At 42.1% G+C, this 22,339-nt stretch overlaps 1 protein-coding gene across 3 annotated transcripts in view; it reads right to left on the bottom strand.

Annotated features, from left to right (window-relative positions):
* Fam107b (family with sequence similarity 107 member B) overlaps positions 1-22,339 on the bottom strand; it is a 178,331-nt gene that overhangs the window by 17,377 nt on the left and 138,615 nt on the right. The window contains exon 1 of one of the 3 annotated variants that reach the window (XM_042686002.1): positions 6,055-6,078. The exons of the other annotated variants lie outside the window; for them this stretch is intronic. The gene's annotated coding sequence lies outside the window, so the exon portion shown is untranslated. Of the gene's footprint in view, positions 1-6,054; positions 6,079-22,339 lie in introns of those variants that run through there. 3 annotated transcript variants of the gene reach the window in all.

The raw sequence follows: 22,339 nt of genomic DNA, 5'->3' as shown, positions 1-22,339 counted from the left end.
AAATGGGTACTTGAATGATTAGCGTACCAAATGGTACAGCTGGTCTGGCTCCATTTAGTCTTTGCTGATTCCTGGGGTGCTCCCCCTTTGTATCCCCACAGAACATGGTTAAAATTAAATTTGAGCTTTTCTTATGCCTCACACTTACCAACAAAGGAAATGGCTCTTACTCATTTCTTATCTCAGAAACAGATCAGTCACATATTGCTAACTGAATTTACCAGTTATTGCTCAGGTCAAGCCTGGAAGGATGGCCCTCAGCTGTCCAGAAAGGGCTGAGAATAGACAGCAGGACCACACTTTAAGCAAACTGCTTGTCTTCATATGATCTTTCAAAGAATTTTCTTGCTATAGATTACATAGGAAAGCAAATGCCCATTTGTCCAGCTTACAGCTTCCACTCCCTCACAAATACAAAGGCTCAGTAGTGTTCTCACTCTGCCCCACTAACTGCTACACACAAGCAATGAGTCCTTGGCGGCAGAAAAATAATTCAGATTTATCTAGTTGGAAATAAATGTTAGAACACCAATTTGCATAAATATTCCCATGGAATAATTAGTAGTTCATTAATATGCAACATATTTATCTACACAGTCCTCTAAGGAACTGAAATGCTGCCCAATTAACAGATTTCATTAATAATTGATCACCTCAAACTCATTGGCCTTAAAATTGCCTGAGACTGACAAATTACACTTGTCACCCAAAATCTGATAGATGAGTAGTAATATTAAGTTTAAATTCAAAAGTTTCTTCCTCTCCTACATAAAATCACATGATAAAACCTGAAGTTCAAGGACCTTTGGTTCTATCAATAAAGAATGGTTTGTGGTCTAAACGTGTCACTCTGTGATATTCAGAATGGCTGTTGCTTTTTAAAAGAAACTGCTGGCATTTGTTTCTTTATTACAAGAAAAAGAAGAAAGTTATTTCTGAATTGCAATAAGGAAATTGGTATGTAAGTTTAAAACAAAACAAAACAAAACACTAGGCTAGCACTGAGGAGAGCTACTGTTTGTCCAGACTGCTCAAAGTGTCAGGGGGCCTTACAGGAAGGTGTGTGCGGTTCTGAACTTGGTCTCCTTAGGGAGAATCACTACAGTGATGCCCTGAAGGCCGAGGCAGGATAGGCTGACCTGAAAACAGCCTGCCACCCCCTGGCTGAGCAAGGTGACTGTGGCCACCTTGGCGCTCAGCTTCACTACCTGTCCTGTCTGTGTCCACCTACGACTCAGCCACAACATAAAAACTCACTTCTTTCAGACAAAGAAAATAAAAAGCAGCCACTGTTCTAAGGGGGATTACTAGATTATAAACACTTAAGCATATCTATATATGGTGAAATTCAACTGAAAATAATTATTTGCTCTTGCTGTACAGCACAGTGCTTGGGCTATCATACATGCCTGAGGACCTGGATTTAATCTCCAGCATAAACCCCTTCATACATACACACACATATACACACACAAATAAATTAATTTCCTTATCTACAAACAGAAGCCAATTCCAAATACCTTCCAAGATCCCTTGCAAGTTAAAACAGTTGCAGGTTATGATGAGATTATCTGTGTATCTTATGACCAAGGGCGGCAGAGTCTGGTCTCATCACCAACCTCGAGGGTGCTGCCCTTAGACTCCACACAGCCCCCACTGCAGCTTCCACTCCTATTCACCACCCTGTTTCCCAGAGGCCTTGCATCCCTGTGGGAGACCCAGTTGGTCGTCTTCTGTGGGGTGTTGGCTCACTGCACTTGTCAATGGGAAATGGGTCCAGAGAAGCTAAATTCTAAGGAACTCAGCTAAATCTACTAAAGTAGTGAGCATGTTGTGCAACTAATTCCAGAGTGTGTGCTCTGAGCCGCACAGCATGGTACCTGCCTCTCCCTAGCTCTCAGTTCTGAAAGCTCTTTCATCTGAGGGCACCATGCATCCCAAGTATCAACCAGTCTCCTCTCCCACAGTTTAAAATTTCTGTTAGGGAATCACAGTTCAAAAGGGGTTGTGGGTGCTGTCACTAGTCCCCCATTAATATTCCTCTTGATTTAATACTTGACATCTTGAAGGCTATAACATTCTCAAATCTAAGTATACATTTACTACCAGCCACTATTAGCAGCAACTTTAGTGCCCATCTGTAACACCTGGAGCACAATACCCACTACGCTGGAAAGTGGTTCTGCCACCTGCTGGAGTGGAGCAGCCTCGTGGCAATCCCATAACACAGTTTATAAGCTTCAAGGTCCACTGCATCTGAAATTAAACAACTTTTGATCAATTCCTTTATTCTTTGGGTTGTGCATCAATTGAAATTTTGCACATATCACAATGCTAAGTATTTGTATTATGCTATTCTGTATTCACAGAATACAAATTCGTGCACCCCCACCCCCCAAAAAAGTAATCACATTTTACCTGTAAACAGAAACTTTCTGCCTATAAAGTGCCTTGCCTGGCACTTTCTAAGGTGCTATTTTTGAGAAGGAAATGCCTCGGTCATTCATTTCAGGAAACTACCAAAGATTGACTAACAAGATGGGTGGTTTAGGCCTCATCATTCCTGAGAGGAAGGACTAGATTTTAAAGCCCTCAAACATTCCTGTCTTCAAGAGCAGAATACTTCCATAAAATTCATGACTAAGGCTTATCTGGTCAAAGAAATATATTCAAAGAAAAGACTCTATCTTCAAAGGACTTAATGACAAAGACCTGAGTTGCAACACAAGGCTATTTGTTCAATTCTTCATTATGACAGAAAAGGAACTGAAGCCCAGAGAGAGGAAGGGATCAGAGCGTGACTCTGGTGCATGCTCCCCTCTACCACAGTCTCTCTGGCTTTGGACTGCTCTCTTAAGTTGTTTCTACATTGATTTTCTATTCCCATTAACGTGGAGTATTTTTAATACCATAACTAACATTACCATTATCTTGACCAGTACAAAGAATCTATTTCAATTATAAGTATACTTTACTAATATCACCACAATTTCATCTGCCTCTATCAGCCTGACAAATTTAAGATAGCACAAATTCATTATGATTTGCTGTGTGTGTGTGCACATGCATGCACACACATGCGCAGGCTTAAGAAATTCCCCAAGAGCAACTATGATGTTAAGGGTCGGGGGAGGGTGTGGAGTATTCACATTTTATTTAGAAAACCTCTCAGTATCTACTTGGCATCTCATTTTTCTCCTACCAGAACATACCCTTACCTAGGTATCAGCATTCAGGACAAAATATGTCCAAAATATGAAAATTAGCTGCACTGCCAACCAGAGATGGACCAATCAGCTGCATTCACAACTCAGCCCCAGTACAGAACCTGGGAAGGCCCCAAACAAAACAGGCAAGTCAACATGTTCACTACAAGAAGGAGCAGATACAAAACTTTACTCACTGAATGACCACTCCAATCTCAATTAAATCTCTGCCTCCTAGGTAAAAAGTGTTAAGATACAGTCAGCGAGGAGAGCCGGCTTCTGAGTACACCCTACCCAGATCTGGCTCTGTGTCCCCAATCCTGCCTTCTGATCACTCAAACAAGTAAAAGGCCAGCTCGGCAGTCTCAAAACAAGTTTCTGAGCACACCACCCTGCTGTGTACACCACCCTGCTGTGCACATAATGAAGCCAACTTCCCACAACTATGTTATACCCAGGCAGCTCCTGACTGATGAGATGAGACACACTTTTGTCTTGAGAAGTTGCTGGTAATGTGGCTAGATTAGCATCATGGCTTGAATGGGAATGTCCCCACAAACTCCTGTGCTGAATGCTTGGTTTCCAGTGGTGGTGTTAGTTGGGGTGGTGGGACCTAGCTGGGGACATGCCTTTGAAGGTTGTACTGGTCTCCATCCACCATGAGGTAAGTGGCCTCTTCCACATGCTTCCTCCACTATGATGCCCTACCTCACAAGAGCCAAGTGACCATGAAATGAACCCTCTGAAACTAAAGGGGGGAAAAAAAACAAACATTCCTCCCTCAATTTTTTTCTGTCAGGAATTTATTTGGTCACAGCAATGATAAAACTAATTAGCACAAGTACAAATCACCTATAGTAACAGATTTCCAAAACTAAACCCTGTCTTACAACTTCTCCCGGGCACCTGTCATCCAACTGTTCGATAATTTTCATCTCAGGTATCTACATTTCAGCCATGATTGTGGTCCCATGCTGTGAAACAAATATACCAACCCCCATGGAAGGATGTATTCTGACTTCTAATCACTCAACTTACTAGTTTACCTTTGTAATAGCAAAATTATGATTGTCTAGAACACTTCACTTTTCTTTTTTGGGGGGGAGGAGGGTCAGTAGTAGGGCTTGAACTCTGGCATGGGCGCTGTCCCTCAGCTCTTCAGCTTAAGGCTAGTGCTCTACCACTTGAGCCACAGCTCTATTTCTGGGTTTCTGAGTAGTTTATTGGAGGTAAGACTTTCACAGACTTTCCTGCCCAGGCTGGCTTTGAACCATGATCTTCAGATCTCAGCCTCCTGAGGAGCTAGGATTACAGGCATGAGCTACCAGCGCCCGGCTCACTTTTCATTCTCATAGAGTAAAACACACTGATGCCAGAAAAAATGGCTATGATTGTTTTTCTGCATGATCAAAATGTTTCATATAGTTAAAAGAAGGCAACTTTGATTTCTGCTTTCACGATAAGAAGTTAGTGTAGTAAGGCTTGGAGCATGTCTCCGTCTGTGTCTTTGGAGGATTGTCTGTCTCTAACTAAACCCTAGAGATCAGCTATTTACACAGCCCAGGTACTTTTAATTACAATCTGTTTTCCCACTTACCTCTCTCTTCAGGCTACCTCATGGGCTTTCTGTGAATAACAAGGTGCTACTTGATTGTGGCAGACACCAAGAGCAGGATAGGAAAGAATAAAACAACAGTATCATCAAGGCCAGAACCAGAGAGCATACAACGCACTCTCAAATTCACCAAGTTCCTCTTAAGTATGAGCCACAAGATACACCCTCCAAAAGATCTAAGACATGGTCTCTGACAATCCAGAGAACAGAAGCACACACAGCAAATGTCATGTGAGAGATAACAGTGGGATGTAGACAATGGGAGATAGAGGGGTAGAATACAGGGAGGCTCAGAGACAAGTCAAAAAGAAGAGTTTCTCTGGTCAGCTCTATCAGTGCAAACTGTAACTGCCAATTACACCTAAGTAGCTGAAATCACAAGGACTCCTTTTTGTTTCCCTAAGAATCTTGATCTTGGCTGGTTAAATGGCTCACACTTGTAATCCTAACTACTCAAAGGGCTAAAATGGGAAGGATCATGGTTCAAGGCCATCCTAGGAAAAGAGTTTTGAAACTCCCATCGCAAAAGAAAAAGCTAGGTATAGTATGTGTAAGGTCCATTCCTTACACATACTATAGGCAACTGGGACACCTGGAAGAGGTCACATCTGAATCTGATGTGGCCACACCTTTCTCCCACCTGGTCCCACCTCTTACCTGGTCCCACTTTCCTTTACCTGGACACACCTTCCCCACCTCCACCCCCCTCAACCGCCCCCCCCCCCCGCCCCTACCCTATATAAGGCCTAACCCAGGGCCAAGCGCTCTCTTTTGCCAGCCGCGTGGAGTGTCAACCTGGCCTAGTCCCAGCAGGTCTACTGAATAAACCTACCCCTTACCTGAATACCACGTGCGTGGTGCTGTTCTTACTCAGCCACCTCTTTTTAAAAACCTAACAGTATGTACCTGTCCCCCCAAATACAGGATTGTAATCCAGGCTTGTCAAGGATCCAAGGTAGATCTCCTTATAAGAGGACTGCTATCCTCATTGGAAAAAGAGATGCAAGAGCTTGCTCTTTTATCTCTTCCCTCACACCTCAGCTGCATCACGTGAGGACACAGTAAGACAACAAAGGTAGGAAGAGAGTCTCTGTGAGGAACTGAAGCAGCTTGTAGTACCTTGATCTGGGACTTCTAGCCTCTAGAACTCTGGGAGGAATAAATAACTCTTGTTTAAGTCACTCAGCCTATGGCAATTTTGTCAGAGCAGCCTCGCAGACCAACTCATACTATATTCAACCATCTTCAAAGGCACACTAGCCTTCTGGCAAAAGGCTTATATGGCTCCTCATTTAGCTACTCTGGCCTCAGCTCCAAATTTGGAAGGGAAACAAGAACAAGGACAATTCTTACAAGTTTTTGGTCCTTCACAGCCTCCATAACAAAAGCTACAGGAAATAACAAAGATAGGAAACATCCTAATGGAAGCCCTTTCAGCCTTAGTTTTGCAATCTACACAAAACCTTCCATTTTAAACTAAGGGGGTTCTGGCAAAAGTTCATTAGCAGTGGGTGTGGGTACCAGAACAAGGAAGTAACCAACATCAACTTTTAACCTTCTCTGCTACAACTCTGCACAGTAATTCCACCCCCTGTGGTGGCTGTTCTAAGATGGCAGGCCCACCTTTTTCCCACAGGCTGCGGCCTTCCACTCACAGAGGACAGAAACACTCTGCTCTCTGAGCTGACACCCCCTAACAGGGATCCTAGTCACCCCATCTCACACAGCACACCAAGTCCAGAGACTATGTTGATGTCCATGGGGCTACACTTAAGTCTGAGACTATGTGCCTGCATAAGAGCAGGCACAGGGAGCCTTTCCAAACAGTTAACACACTCAGCAAATAAGGACAGCAGAACAATGAAAGCCTAAAATCAAATAGTCCACATTTGAATGTCCATGTATCAGATGGCTCAGTGTCTGAAACACCTCTATTCTTATAAGAAGGATCAGAGACTAAATGAGAAAATATTCAAGGGCTGAGGATGTGGCCTACGCAGGGCCTTGTATTCCAGCCCAGCACTGCAAAATAATATTTATTTATTTATTTATTTATTTATTTTTTTGGGTCCAGTCGTGGGGCTTGAACTCTGGGCCTGGGCGCTGTCCCTCAGCTCTTCAGCTCAAGGCTAGCACTCTACCACTTGAGCCAGAGTGCCACTTCCGGCTTTTTTTCTTTTTTTGCTTATGTGGTGCTGAGGAATCGAACCCAGGGCCTCGAGCATGCAAGGCAAGCGCTCTACCACTGAGCCACCTTCCCAGCCCGCAAAATAATATTTAATAATCATCGTTAATAACATTAATTAAACCTTGATTTATTTAATAATATTAAATTGGATTTATTTACTAAATCTAATAATATCTTATAATAATCATAATAAACCAAGATTTCAAAAGTTCAATTAATTCCAGGGTTAAAAGAGGTCTTAGCCAAGCACCAATGGCTCATACCTGTAATCTTAGCTACTCAGAAAGCCAGCTGAGCAGGGAAGTTGTAAGACTCTATTTCTAATTAAGCACCAAAAAGCCAGAAATGGAGCTGTGACTCAAGTGGCAGAGCTTTAATCTTGAGCAAATAAAGTTCATGGACAGGACCCAGACCCTGAGTTCAAGCCCCAGGACTGTTCTTTCCTCCCCTCCACCCCGCCCCCCAAAAGACATCTTAAGAAATAATCACGTGGCCTTAGCTATGAGGAAAAGAGACATTAGTCATAATCTGGATCCTGTAGAAGCTGAGTAGTCTGAATCATGTTCATTCAAACAGAATGCTTTTAAGGATTCTTCAGGACGTCTGCAAGAGTCTCCTGTCAACTCAATAGCTCCATCCTCAAGTAAAACTATGTCTCTCTCTTTTAAACTAAAGCCCTATGAGTCACCTCCTCCACCCCTGCCCACAAGTGTGTGAGAATTCCAAACTCTTGCCACTGAACTGAGAGCTCTCAAGCCTTGGCCAGCAGGTATTAGGGCTTTAAGCGCTAAGAACCAACAAATTCCCCCATCAGGCTGCTCACTCTGGCAATTCATAGCATTTCAATCAAAACTGTTACCACCTAATCATGATGCAGTCAAGCTTTATCTCAAATGATCACCAAGGGTTTAAATCCTGTGGCAGCCATCACAATTAAGTAAAATAACAGACTAGGGAGTTAAAGAGAGAAAATACTGTATCTGGTGCTCTTTGAGAATTTAGCTGCTCTGCCTGCAGTTACCCAAATTGTAAATGTTCCTTTGTGGCAACAGTATTCATTACCCAAGAACTCAGTATCCAGCAACTCCCCTTCACCTATTCCTCCCACAGATCTTGTTACCAAGGTCAGAACTCCATTGTAAGAGTACCTGTTCCCATCCCGAGCAAATAGGGCTACTGGTTATGTTAATGAGTAAGAAGGACATGAACAAAGGACAAGTCAACACAGCCAGAACTTCTCCTTTACTGACAGCTGTTATTTTACTTTTTTGTAGTGCTTTTTTGGGATCTATTGATTTCATAGCTCACTAGTGGGGTCAACCTGCAGTTAGAAAGAAATACCTGCCCTAATTCAATGACTTAAGCTTGCAATGATAGTTCAGCAGCCTTCTCAAGACTAGAAAAGGCACAGGATTTCCAAAAGAAATGTATTGGATAGGTTGTTTGTGCCCAAGGTTATTAAGATTCCAATCAGTCCTCACTTGAAATGACCTACTTAGGGTAGTGCTGCCACTGCAGCCAGAGATGCTTTACCTTTACTCTAGCTGTAAATCATCCTAAATCCTCTTATCTGTGTGTAAGAGAAAGAGAATACAAACCAAAGATGACTTCAGAATTCTACTTGCTCATAGTTATCTATGGTTTCTTACTATGATGGAAGCCTACAAACTATTTTCATTCCATTTCTTAAAAGTTTTCAAAATCAGTTTCAAAAGTTTCCTTACAAATAAAAGACAGACATGGTAAATCATTTATTGAAAATTTACAGAATTTGCCTCTGAAAAAGACAAGATTAATAATAATATGCTTAATATCAAATCAACAATTCTATTTGTATAACTTAAAAAAGCTCAACAAAAGTCTACTTAGGGTTAAAGAAGTATTCCAGTCCTAGATACCCCAAAACATAACAGCAAAGGGCCCCATAGGCAACTGAACAAAATACATAAGGGAGAAACCAAAAACTAATAAGGTTCTCTTGCTGACAAAAAATAAATGAGTCAACAGTAACAGTAGTAGGGAAGAGTTGAAAACATTTCATAAACCCAGCCCTGCCACCCATCAGCTAATTACATAACTAGAAAATACTGGCAATGGCCTAGCACACAATACTGACCCAGGTTCTGAGAGTCAGAGAGGTAGAGAGACTTGCCCAGATTCATGTAGTAAATAATGGGAGAACCAGAATTTCCACACAGGCTCACTCATTTCCAAAACCTTGTAGGGTTCACACTGCTTTCTGAGCCAGTGGTTCCTCATTTCTACCTCTTAGGATTGCTAGATGGAGAGCTATCTCTGGCCTGTACTATATGCCTCATTTTCTCTCTCTCTCCCTCTCTCCCCACCCCTCCCCTATACACACACACCACAAATTATCCAGGTAAACAAATTTACCTGTTCAGGGAATCAGGAATTGGTTTCTTCTGTTTTTCTTCCATTCTCCTTCCTTCTGTTCCACCCCTCAAACACACCACCATCCCATTAATTCCTTCCATTAACCTTAGGAAATACTTATTTGGCAGGTATAGTAGGTGTGAGTAATATAACACCTATCATTAGTCTGTTTACTTAAGGAGGGGAGGTAGGTATCTAACATTTGTCAAATGGGGCAAAGTTGTCTGGCTTCATTCAAAACCAACACAATGATGGCAGAAAGCCATTCTTCTATGAGGGCTGGACAAAGCCAGGCCAGGCAGCAGAAGTGTGCTGGTACAATCAGGAGTAAACTATTTTACCAACAAGGTCTTTATCAGGAGAATGAAGGCAGGGAGGGGATGAGGGCAAGCACTGCTGGTGCGGTGGGAGATGGATTGAACCAGTTGTGGCTAGCAGAAGCTGGCAGAAACTGAAGGGGCCAGGCCTCAAATATGCCAGGAATTCTGCTTAAGGCAATAAACAATAACAGTAAAGTGTAGGATTGCATGAATTCTGGTTTTAGAAAGAGGAAGTGCCAATACCAAGTAGCTAATAAGATTGTCCAGGACTTTTCAATACAAGGTTACATTTCTCTTTCTTGCCAACAATAGTTATGAATGTCATCTTCAATCCTTTTCCAAAACAAAGTAGATGAAAAGAGGCACTGACTGGTAAGTGGAAATAGCCAAAGTTAACAGCAGAGCATATAAAAAGATATGCCAAAATCCACCCTCATCTAATTCTTGGATGGAGTGTTTCCTAAAGCAAGTATAGGAAACTCTGCATGTATGCTAATATGATAGAACACTCTAGTTCTGAATGTTGGCTCAGTTGGCTTCTGCCTATAATCCTAACTACTTAGGAAGTGGAGATTAGGGGACTATACTTTCCATAGAAGCTCACTCAATGTCTGGGCACAGCTCTACATATCTATCATCACCCAGTAACACTGGGAGGCACTAGTAGAAGGTTCACAGCCCTAAGCTGTTTTACATAAAGCAAAATACTTAAAAAAAAAAAAAAAGTTAACTACTAATGATTAATTTAAAACAACTTTCCAAAGAGTCCTGCCTGCTGTGAGAACCACTTGATAACAAAAACTTACAACTAAGTCTCCCAGCGGTGACTCCTCCCAAATATGCAGATCTAGAAGTGCTGACCCTTGAGTTTCAGGACAGTCCCTTGCTTGGTCAGTCCCACAGTTGAAAAAGGAAACCTATCAGTCAGCACTCAGCATGCCAGTTATCAGCCTAGGCCACAAAATCCAATGAGAGCCCTGCTCTGGCCAAAACAAATCCTTGCAAGCCTCCAGGCTCTATTAGAGTCTACACTGTGCTCCGTGCTATCGTCCCTCACTCAGGAGCTGTGTGGCACCATCCAGGCCACAGGTCCTACCTGGCTTCATAGTCCATTGCCACATCTCAAAGATACCCAGATAATGATAGTTTTGTGCAGACAACCAAGGCAGTTTACTTTCACATACACAGATCCTTTCACATTAAATTGTTGACTTTCTTCCATGCAATTGTTAGGACTCACTCCTATGGGTTCTCCAAAGCCAAGGCAAGAGCCTCCACTCCATACCTGAACCCAGGCTCGCTTTTCCCCCTTTCCCTTATCCCTTGCCTTTCAGCCACACTAAAGAATGCACCAGACTCTCACTTGCACACCAGTACTCAATCTGGGGCAGGACTCTCCCAAGTCAATGCCCATCCCAATCCTCTTCCTTCTATTGCTTGATCCACATCCTTTAAATCAAGCAATGAACACCACCCCCCCCCACACCATCTTTCACTTAAATAATGTAATTCCTCCACTGCTGACATCTGTCAGAAGTGTGTCTCTCACTTTCCAAGCTATATTATTTTAACTTATATTGTACCCTTATATTATATAGGTATTACACAGCAATTTCTGATTTATACACTACTGTGTCTCCAGTGCCTGCAATGGACTAAATCATTTGTCTAACAAATGACTTTTGTTAGTGATGAAACAGCTCAATAAAATTTGATTTGAGAAAAGGTAAGTCTATAAACACGTTTATTTGTTTATTAGTGATGGTACAAAAACACTTTTTACTGGTCATGGGAAACATTAATTTCTGTTCTACTTCTTACACCACCCAGTTGGGTTTGTGCTCTGTTTAAATCAGTTATGTGCTATTTAATTTGAAATATATTATGTAGCTTTATATCTGCTTTGCTGGCTTGGTCCCATATAACCTACAGAAATGCTTTTCTTACTACTAATTAACGCCAGCGCTTACTGTATCCAGCCATATGTTTAAGCCCCATATACTACCTATCTTACCCTCCCAACAGTTCTATGAGAGTCCCTAGTCCTTTCTGGAAGAACACTAGCTGAGGCTCAGGGGGATTCGCAATTTGCCCAACGTCACTCAGCCAGAAATTTTTTAAAAAAGAATAAATTCATCCTTGACCCCATATACCATATACCATATTCCAGGTAACCCCCTTCTACACATACACCTCCCACAAACACCCTTTAAGTTTTCCAGCTTATCTTCCCTGGCTCCCAGTATCCTCCCACTTCCCTAAACTCTCTCACTAAAGCACTTCCAGACTTTGGCATTCATAACACAGCCCATAATCATCTGCTTCTCCTACCTGTGCATACATGTACAAGCAGGCACACACTTTTAAAACTCCAATATGCTCTTCCTCTAGCATTTAGAGGCAAAAGGTAAATGAGTCAGCTATTAAATTCTTTCACCCTGAGACGTAAAAGAAAAACAACTCCCTGGCCGCCTTTTTGAAGATGCTGAAGTGCATAAAGTTCCACAAAAATTATTTGTTGACCAAGTGTGATCTCAATTATTACTAAGTCAGAGAATGACCAAAACCAGACTGAAATTTCCATAAGTCTCTAGAAAGGTAATTAAGCAGTGGACAACTAGCCAAAACACAACTCCTGACTCAATTTTTTTGAACTGTGTTTTCCTTGCCAATTTCTGAACTCTCGATGTAGAAGTCCATACTGACTAATTCTGGTAAAGACAGGAAAGAGTAGAAAACTGGAGGGCTAGGAGGAAGCTCAACACCAGGGACTGCTTACTCTATTGTGCAGAACTAAGGACCATCTAGGCTTTGTTACTGAGTTTTAAAAAAAATCAACAACTTAACAGTATGTTCTGCTAGGCTTATATAAAGATGTTTTATAGAGTTTGTATTCTTACTAAGACTCCTAAAAACTCAATGAACAGGAGACCCACAAATTTAGTAGGAGAAAAAAAGCCTTCAACTACTGAGTGGAGTAGTTCCAATTAAAGAATAACAAAATTACACATCCCCAAAGCCCTGACAGTTTTGTCTTTTCCCAGACTGCTGAGGTGCACTAAAGAAGAACCAATTACAATGGACACATCAATAATAGGGCCTGTGCCTCAACACAGACATGCCCAGATGGACGCTCATTAGAACTGCAAGAGCCACTGGTCTACTGTCTTACCTGCTTCTACATCTCAAAGATCATGCACAGGATCTCACCTCTGCTCACCCATCCATCCTTCATTGAGCATGCCTGCTCTCAAGGAGCTTCCACACTAGAGAATGAAAACCATGCCAGGAAGATGAAAGTTCCCCAATATTAAGTAGTACCTTAGGAAAGAAAATCCTTCATGGTGAGGCAACAATTACTGGTAGTTTAACAATTCCCTTCACACTACTTTCTTTTAAATTTCAAGTAATTTTTTTAAAAAAGGAACTAAAAAGGGTCTTCTGGGAAATTTCAATAGGTTTCCCTCAATTTATGTCCATTACGCCTATACTGGTCATTTTCTGTGACTATCACAAATGTCCTTCTAGAAAGGAAAGGTTCATTTGGGCTCACAGTTTTGGAAGTTTGGGCATGGATAATTGGCTTTGTTGTTCAGGGGCCTGTGATGAAGTGCACATCTGAGTGGGAATATATGGAGAATAAAAAGCCACTCTGCTCGTAACTGGTATGCAAAAGAGACGAGACAGGGTCCTACAACCCCCTTTCAAGGCGGGCCTCCAAGGACCTAAAGTCTCCCACCAGGCTCCATCTCCAAGTCTTCATCACCTTCTAACAGCCATGGGCTAAGGAGCAAGCCTTTTAACAAAGGGGCCCTAGGGAAACACTCAAGAATCAAACTTTAGCAGCTTCTCTCTCAGTTATCACAGGACTCTTTGTTTTGTGCTGGCTGGGTAGAGGAAGTGATAAGAATCTTCTCTAATGCCAGTGGCTCTGGCCTGTAATCCTAGCTACTCAGGAGGCTGAGATCTGTGGATTGAGGTTCAAAGCCAGCCCAGTCAGGAAACTCCATGAGACTCTTATCTCCAATAAACCACTAGAAAACCGGAAATGGTGCTGTGGCTCAAGTGGTAGAATGCTAGCCTTGAGCTGAAGAGCTGAGGGATAGCACCCAAGCCCAGTGAGTTCAAACCCCACGACTGACAAAAAAAAAAAAAGAATTTTCTCTAAGTCTAAGAACTGTCCTAGAACAAACAACATCCTTTCCTATTTCTTTCAATGTTTCACACAATCTCCAATAGATGTACAAATCTATTTAAAAAATAATGTACTTTGTAGTTATGATAATACAATAACAACAGTGTTCCTCCTTTCTTATTTAGAATCTGAAAAATCCTCCCAAGCCTCTTGTAATACATAAATGGCAGACTAAAAGCAAAAATAAAAAGAAACCATTAGCTGTGTTTGGAGTGCATTTTCTACCTTGCAAAATATCCATCTCATAAAATTGGATGGAAATTAATTAGCATATTTCCAATTGTAATGATCATTCTAACCATTAGGGATGTCTCAAGCATAATATTTACAATGGTTTTAAGCAGAAGGTGGAATGATCTTTTAATGTGAAGCAATATTAGAATAAGCAATTAAGTAGTCTGCTATCACAGCTTCCACTTCCGAGTGAGTGGGACCTCTGGGAGCGGCCTTAGAGAGACAGAAACCTTAGGAGTCCTTCATGAAACAAAGGGTGGACAATGAATGGTACTCAAATTGTGGAAGTGGTGATGTTCTACACAACAAAGGGTGGGTACAAAGCTGCTCATTTCATGCTTTGTGGATGCTCTGTAGCATCTGCAGACATCTCAATAATCCCCTCATTATACACAAGAATTATAAAACAAAGAAATACAAACATGGTAAGACACTGCACGTTCAGGAAAACAGATCTTCATCAAATTGGGATTCCTGTCCACAGATGACACAATGCCTCATCAGCCATGAGTAAGCAGGAATCAGATCCCCACATGTGAACTGTCTTAGAATTTCTTAAGTCACTTCAACTTCAAGTCAGAAAACTAAGGAGAACCAGGTAACTGGTAGCCCTGACCACAGGTTGTGGCATACCTGACTCAGAAGGTGGCTACAGATACCAGCCAAGTTACTTCCCAATCACAAAGGCAGCGGCCTCGGTGGGATGGTCCTCTGCCATCTGCTTTGGATAAAAAGCAGTGCTACCCTGAACAATAACAGAAATAAAAAAGGCAAATTCTGTCTGTGCTATGTGCCAAAGTTCAACTTATACAACCTTTCTTAATTAAGTCTTAGATACTACTAAATCAATAGCTTGGTAGTAAGATGAACAGAAAAACAAATGGAAGCGTGGGACAGCCATAGAAAAGTATATTAATCTGTTAAACAAAAATTTGAGGAGGGATGACAGTATTTCCACTCCAAGTAGAAACACTACGGGTTTTCCTGTATGAGGCAACCTCCTTTTTTTATAAAAATAAAATTTATTTCCTCATTCTTAGAGGGAATTTCTGACTATATACAGCACTGGAAAATACAGGAAGCATAAAGAAAATAAAGTGTCACCATAAATGCATCGCTAAATATATCCACATCTTGACATATTTCCTTTCAATTAACATAAACATACACCTCTTTTCATTTCTGTTGGGTTTTGGGGGGTTTTTTGGGGGTCAGTCATGGGACTTGAACTCTGAGCTTAGGCACTGTCCCTGCGCTCTTCAGCTCAAGGCAAGCGCTCTACCGCTTGAGCCACAGCGCCACTTCTGATTTTCTAGTGGTTTATTGGAGATAAGAGTCTCATGAAGTTTCCTGCCCAGGCTGGCTTTGAACCATGATGCTCAGATCTCAGCCTCCTGAGTAGCTAGGATTACAGGCATAAGCCACCGAAACCTGGCTCTTTTCATTTTTTTAAGCAAAATTAGATTCATACTGACTAGACAATGACTATATTTGTAAGTATTTCATCTAGGATAAAATACTTCAGCCTAGTTGTGTAATATACCACAGTATGGATGTATTATAATTGACTTAACTATTCCTGTATTGTCCTACTCCAAATCCAAAAGAGACTAATGAGTTCCAACATGTTAAATAGGAAAAGACCATTGTTTTGATTTTAGAATCCCCCGTGTAAACTAATCTTTAAGATACTATCACTTGTGAAGTTTGAGCATGGTATCAAAGGTTATTTGTAATCATCTAAAACGATCATTTCAAATTTCCTTACTAGTATTCCCAGTCACACATTCTGCACAAGGCTGAATCTTCTACACACACAACCCACACAACATGAATACAGAAGCAGGTATGAGAACCACTTAAGAGTCTTCAAAAGCCGATTACAAAACACATATACAAAAATGAAAAATGATGCTATCTTTTTTTTTTGCTTAGAGAATGGCTCTTATTTAGAAAAATCATTAAAAAGATCTGCATAGAAAAACAATGCTAAGCACTCATATTTCTTGTTGGTTTTGGAGTTATGACCAAAGAAACCTTTGAGATTATCAATCAATGTTTAGGCCACCAGGCTTGCACCATTTGTTCGGCAGCAATAGATAACTAGTACATGTCAAAAAGCAGAGCATCCACCCAAAGTGCTTAACTGAGGGAAGGAGAGAAAGCAGTAGCTGAAAGAGCCAGCTTGCTTGGCTTGGGCTGGCACTATTGGCTCCATTTTGTTGTGAAGATGGGAGAAGCTTAAAACAATGAAAATGCTTAAACAGGAAGACACCAGCATAGAGAGGCTGAGAAACAGGTGGGAAAGACAGAAGTGAAAAAGTTGACTATACGAAGAAAGAAGGACAACTCTTCCACTGTGAACAGAACAATGGGAAGAACAAACAATGGCCAGAACCCCACTATCTTATCTCAGTGGAAATACCACCTGCTGCTGAGAGTAAGGCAGCAGGCAGCATAAGGCTGTGCAACATTGCACATCTGAGAAGTGGTGAAAAAGCTGAAGAGTCATTATGTACAGTTGAGAGGCTGATAAGGACTTGCCTAATTTCCAGGTAGTGAGAGGCCTTGTGAAGATGGAATAGGATTTGATGGTGGACTCTTGGTAAAACTTTCTGTGGCAGATCTCGGCCATCCAGGGCTGGGCAGCATAAGCAGCCCAGTAGTGCAGGACTGGGAGGCCCAGGCAAAGAGAAGGAACCCAGGGTGATGATAAGGGAATGACTGTGGGAGGGTGCTGATAAGTGCTGGCTGTGGAAGTGGAAAACTTGGGGTAGGATAGGACAGTATGGCCAAAGCGAAGAGAACAGGAAGAAGGGCCTGAAAAGGGACCCCTAGAAGAGAAGATCCTGATTGAGATCCCCTGTCATAAGAATTGAAGGACAGAAGGTTCTAGCCAGTGGGTTGGATCACATAATTTCAAGTCAAAAGCAGCTCCGTGTGTTAAACGCAAGATCTTACAACAGTGACTCTTCGGGGTGGCTCACTAATCCCAGTCTGACACTGCATATCCTGCATCCAGGGCACCTCTTCAGGCCCAAGTCTGCCCCAACTCCACCCATCCTAGGCAACTCAGGATTGTAACAAACCACCCCCTCAACCCCTCCCTTTCCACCACCCCCCTCCCCCACCCCTTGGCCAGAGAACTTGAACACACAGGGACACCTGGAGCAGAAGACTGCAACCTGTACATAGACGGTCACTGAATGAAGAGCTGTGGCCAGTAATTGACTGCACAGGTGGGCAGAAGACCAAGCAGGAAGGAACTAAGCTTAACAGTGCAGTGAGTGGAAGAGGAATGACCTGAAGGCAGAGTCCCCATCTCCTGCCTTCAGATCCCAAGGTGGGCACTGGGGGTGGGGCACAGGGTCCTCTTCACTGGGTAGTCATAAAGACTAAGAACTTGGGAAAACAGCTTTCAGGTAAACAGGCAGGAAGATGCTGGGGTGGAGGCATGAGAACTGGCTGACCACAGGCTTAGGGGTAAAGCACTCATGGGAGAGCCAGCAGAGGGGGAAAGGTAGAAGAAGGAAGCACAGAACTGTTCAGGAGAATCAAGCGATGGAGGAACCCAGAGAGGTAAATGCTGGCAGAAAGAACGCAGGAAAGTGGGAAGGAGTTATACCCCCACCCCTGTGATCTATAGCACTATTGGCTCATCTTAGTAAATGATGTCTCCAGGGGAGCTGGTGCCACACGCTATCTGTGTGACCAAAAGCCAAGGTGTATTTCCACACATTAAAAAGTGCTGTTTGCTATAAAGACATGTATCCTGAAGAAAAGAAGCAAGGCATTGCCTTGGCTGCAGAATGTACTCCCTCTAGTCATCCTGTCCTCTTGGAACGCAATTCTTGGATGTCTGCATCACAAATCATATTTATTCAAGCCTCTGCTCGCCCCTGAGCTCCTTAAGTCCCTCATGTTTCATGAATGATGTATATCTGGTAACTGAATCCAGAAAACCCTCATGGATTTGCAGATATAACTGCCAATAACAAACAGAAATATAGAGTGTGGAAAACAGTGCTTGGCAATATTTCTTGATAATGTGATCCACATTACCACATCTCCATGGGAGGAAGGGGAGGGTACAAGTTATGATCAGCTGTGTTTTGCACTGTGTCTATGTGTGTGTGCATAAAGACTTCTTATATAAGTTTTATAGGAGCTTAAAAATTCAACAATAAAATTAATGTATCATTCAAGCAAAACGTTTTTAGCATTGTTTAGGAAAAAAAATATATATATACCCCAGCTCAGCACTTCTCTTCTATCAAACCTTCCAGTCAAGTTTTAGGTTAGGCAGAAATAGTTAAGCCAAGCATGGGATACAAGGCCCTAGCCAAACAAAAAAGCCAATATGCTCACAAATCATCAGGAGAGAGAGAATGAGAGAGAGTGAGAAGAGCGAGACAGCGAGTGAGAGAGAGAGAGAGAGAACACCCTGGTGCTAGGGACCTCAAAGAGACATAAAAGACCCAAATTCTCTCACTCCCCAGCACTGTCTTAGCAGAGGGCTGGGCTGGGCGCAGCACCTTACAGGTATGCTTTTCTGTTATCGAGGATTGAGGAAAGCAACCGTAGCAGGCAACTTCTCAGTCTTAGTTCACAACCAACTAGGCAGACTGGGCGAGCCTAGAGGCTGGTCAAACCCACTGAACTAAGTAAGTCTATCTCCTACAAATAAAGTTACCAATAAACAAGTATTTATAAATCACTTTCAAGGGGCTGGAAAGTTGGCTCAGTGGGGAAGGTGGCTCAGTGGTACTACCACTACTGTCCATTTTACTGTCATGTAAATAAATATAAAAGCACACAAGGTAGACGATTACCCCATTCTAATATAGGGTTAAGGGTAGTCCATAATTTTTTTGCAAATGAAGAGACACTGAAAATACACCTAGCAAAAATGTGTGTGTATATGAGAGACAGGCAGGGAGTCAGAGGGAGAGAAACGTTTGTCTTAAGTCAATATTATGTATCATCAAATATTTGTGCAAACTAGGCCAAGGCAGGACAGGTTGGTGAAACAGGAAAAGCCACTCTACTGTGAAAATTATTACAACAAGATGAAGGAGAGCATTTAAATTATTTTTCTCACCAGCTAGGTATTAACAGGGACTAAATACCACTGCTCAGTTGCTCAAGATACTGGGTCCTAATCTCCAGCAAGCAAGAAGAAGCAGGGTAAGCTCAGGGCCTATCAGAGGACTATGTGATAGTCACTTGTTTCTCTACATTCTAAAAAATACTATTTTTCCTCTCCATATGTACTAGGGAAAAGGTGAAGACAACAAGCAAAACAATGTCAAGTCAAATGCTATATTTTGCATTGTTCAGGCTCTAGTCCCAAATTGCTTCTTCCTGACAGACAAGGTGGCAGCAGCAATGGACTGTGTATATATACATAGTAAATACTGCTGCCTGTTTGCACCTCATGAGGAGCAGACAGCAAGCTCTCCTGCCTCTTTCAGGAGCTTCCAACTCACCACCTAATCCTTCCCAGGGCCCCTCCTAATTCTGCCACATGGGGGAAAGAGTAGGATTTCTAAAGAACTGGAGGCAGGAAGAAGGTGCAGACACAAACATGTAACTAAGTACTACACAATATATTATCTTCATTGGATAATCCCATTGTTCTAGAAAGAATGTATAATTTAATCATAAGGTTCCTAGACACTTAAGAGCATGGGTTAAATAGCACAGACAAAAGTTACTTAAGCTGGGTGTTTGTGGCGCACACCTGTAATCCTAGCTACTCGGGAGACTGAGATCTGAGGATCTCCGATCGAAGCCAGCCCAGGCACGCAGGAATGTCCCTGAGACTCTTATCTCCAATAAACAACCAGAAAACCAGAAGTGGCACTGTGACTCAAGTGGTAGATCTTGTGTCTTGAGCTAAGAGCTGAGGGACAGTGCCCAGGCCCAGAGTTCAAGTCCCATGACTGACCAAAAAAAAAAAAAAAAGTTACTTAACATAACAAAATTTTTAAGCTAAGGGCAACTGATCCAGAGTTTGATAGACATGGCTGCATTTTAAAAGAAATCTTTTTAGCAGTTTCTGATTGAACTCAGGTCTCCTTTCTTTTAATTATTTTTTTTATTGTGAAAATACTACAGATGGGTTACAATTACATGGGCAAGGTAATGAGTACATTTCCTATCAAGCATTGTTGCCTCCTCCTTTGTTTCTCCTTCCCTCCCTTAGGTCTCCTTTCTTGAGAGTTCTACCTCTTAAGCCATGCCCCAGGCCTTTTGCACACCCTTTCTGCCAGCCCTCCATCTATCCTTCAGTTAGCAGCCATCACATTTGGCTGGTTTTTGTTTTTGAGATAGGACCTCACTAAAATTTTGCTACCACTTGCCTCAAACCATGATCTTCTTGTCTCTACCTCCTGAAGTACAGAGATTACAGGTGGGAACCAGCATACCCAGCAGCATTTGAAGAAATAAATCTTAGGAAACAAAAATATACATAACTACAAAAGAGGCCACATATTACAGAGCTCCGTTCCTGGCAAAGACAGATATCCAATACCACTCATTATCACAAGGCATAATTTATATATTTAGTCTCCCATGAAGACCACAAGTTTAAATTCATACATTTACATTGAACAGCCCATAAGAGCTCAGTATTTATTCTTACTTCAAACACACAGTTGCTCATTCTGCTTCAAGTATGAAAATTCAAGGCTTTGGAAAGTCATTCTTCAGCAGGAGGAAAGTTTGCACAGGAAATCTCTCTACCAAAGGTTAAGTGACAGAGGTTACAAAGACAAGACTCCTTTAGACATTTGCCAGGCCTTCCCCAAGGCAACAATAGAAAGATCACAGTAAGAACACGCCTCCCCACAGCTTAGTTCTTCAGATGATGGGGAAACACAGACCACCCCTCAGGAAGCTCTCATTCTGATTTTTTTTAAGTCAGTTCTAGTTCAAAGGGAGAAGCTGAGGCAACTTCAGAAAGCAGGAATTCTGTACAACGGAATGAAGTCATACGATACAATAACTAATAAAATGATACAAACCAAGGGGTACCAGGTCCAGTACCAGTCACTAGTCTCTCAGTTCCAGAGCCACAGTCTAACAGCACAAGTAAAATTCAGCTGTGCATGAGAACTCAGCAATTTTATCTAAAGCAAATACCTTCCACACAGGGTAGCTGAAATCTCTTTACAAAAGCAAATATTTACCCTTATGCAGCTCCCTCACTGCAATGACAATACAGGCCAGCCCCAGTCTCCAGCCAGCTTACAAGACCACCTTTCAACACCTATAAACACTTTTTCCAAGTACAGGAGAGTCTGGTTTTAATCTCCTCCTAAGTCCTTGAAATACCTAGAACACACTGACTGTAAGATGATCAAAACTACACTCTGTAGAGCCATAATTCATGGCACCCCATCCACCTATGGAATGTGCTACGAGTTTCCTAGAGGAGGCAAAGGCTGATACAGTGCAAACATAACCAGGGAGTGGGGACTTCAGTTCGAGTCTGTTCTGCTCACCCATCTGTGTGAGCTTTGGCTGAAGGGCCCTCCTCTCTGAAACAAGGTTCCCTTTGCATTCTATGTTATTACTGATTACTAGGAAATATCAAAGCGACATCAGAACAGGCATGAGAAGCTGCAGTTTCTGAAGCATGTACACATATCTATTTCAGTGACCAACAAGGACACGTAATAACACCAACCACAGCAGACGCTGTGCCTCTCCCAGGGACAGGCCAGCCACAGTCGGGGAATGGTGCCATTGTACACCCCAAAAAACTGAGCAAGCGATGTTGCGTGACTCACGCGGGCTTCTCTCATGCCTTCCAGCATGTCACAGTGGCCATGTGATATTTTTTTAAACCATCAGGCAAAGGCCAAAATAAGAGACAGAAGGAAAAAAAAACAAAACAAAACAGTATAAGTGCCTCAAAAAGATCACTGGTACATTTTAGTAAACTAATAGAAAAGCAATTGAGAAACTGCATTCTTAGCTCACATGAAATGCAGGAAATGAAATTACAAGATATTTAAAATAATATCACATCTCATTTCCCCTGGTGAATCTCCCGCCTCAACAAAGGTTATACGTGGTCCTATAAATGCTGCACAGATGGTAAGGTCTCTTCTGAATTTCTATGTAATTAGCCTTAAGCCAGGAAGTTTAAATCCATGTCTGTTCTATTCCCAAGAT

Source organism: Dipodomys spectabilis, unplaced genomic scaffold, assembly GCF_019054845.1.
Source record: "Dipodomys spectabilis isolate Male_0828 unplaced genomic scaffold, ASM1905484v1 ptg000096l, whole genome shotgun sequence".
Taxonomy (NCBI): Eukaryota; Metazoa; Chordata; class Mammalia; order Rodentia; family Heteromyidae; genus Dipodomys; species Dipodomys spectabilis.
This window is presented reverse-complemented; position numbering and strand designations above follow the sequence as displayed.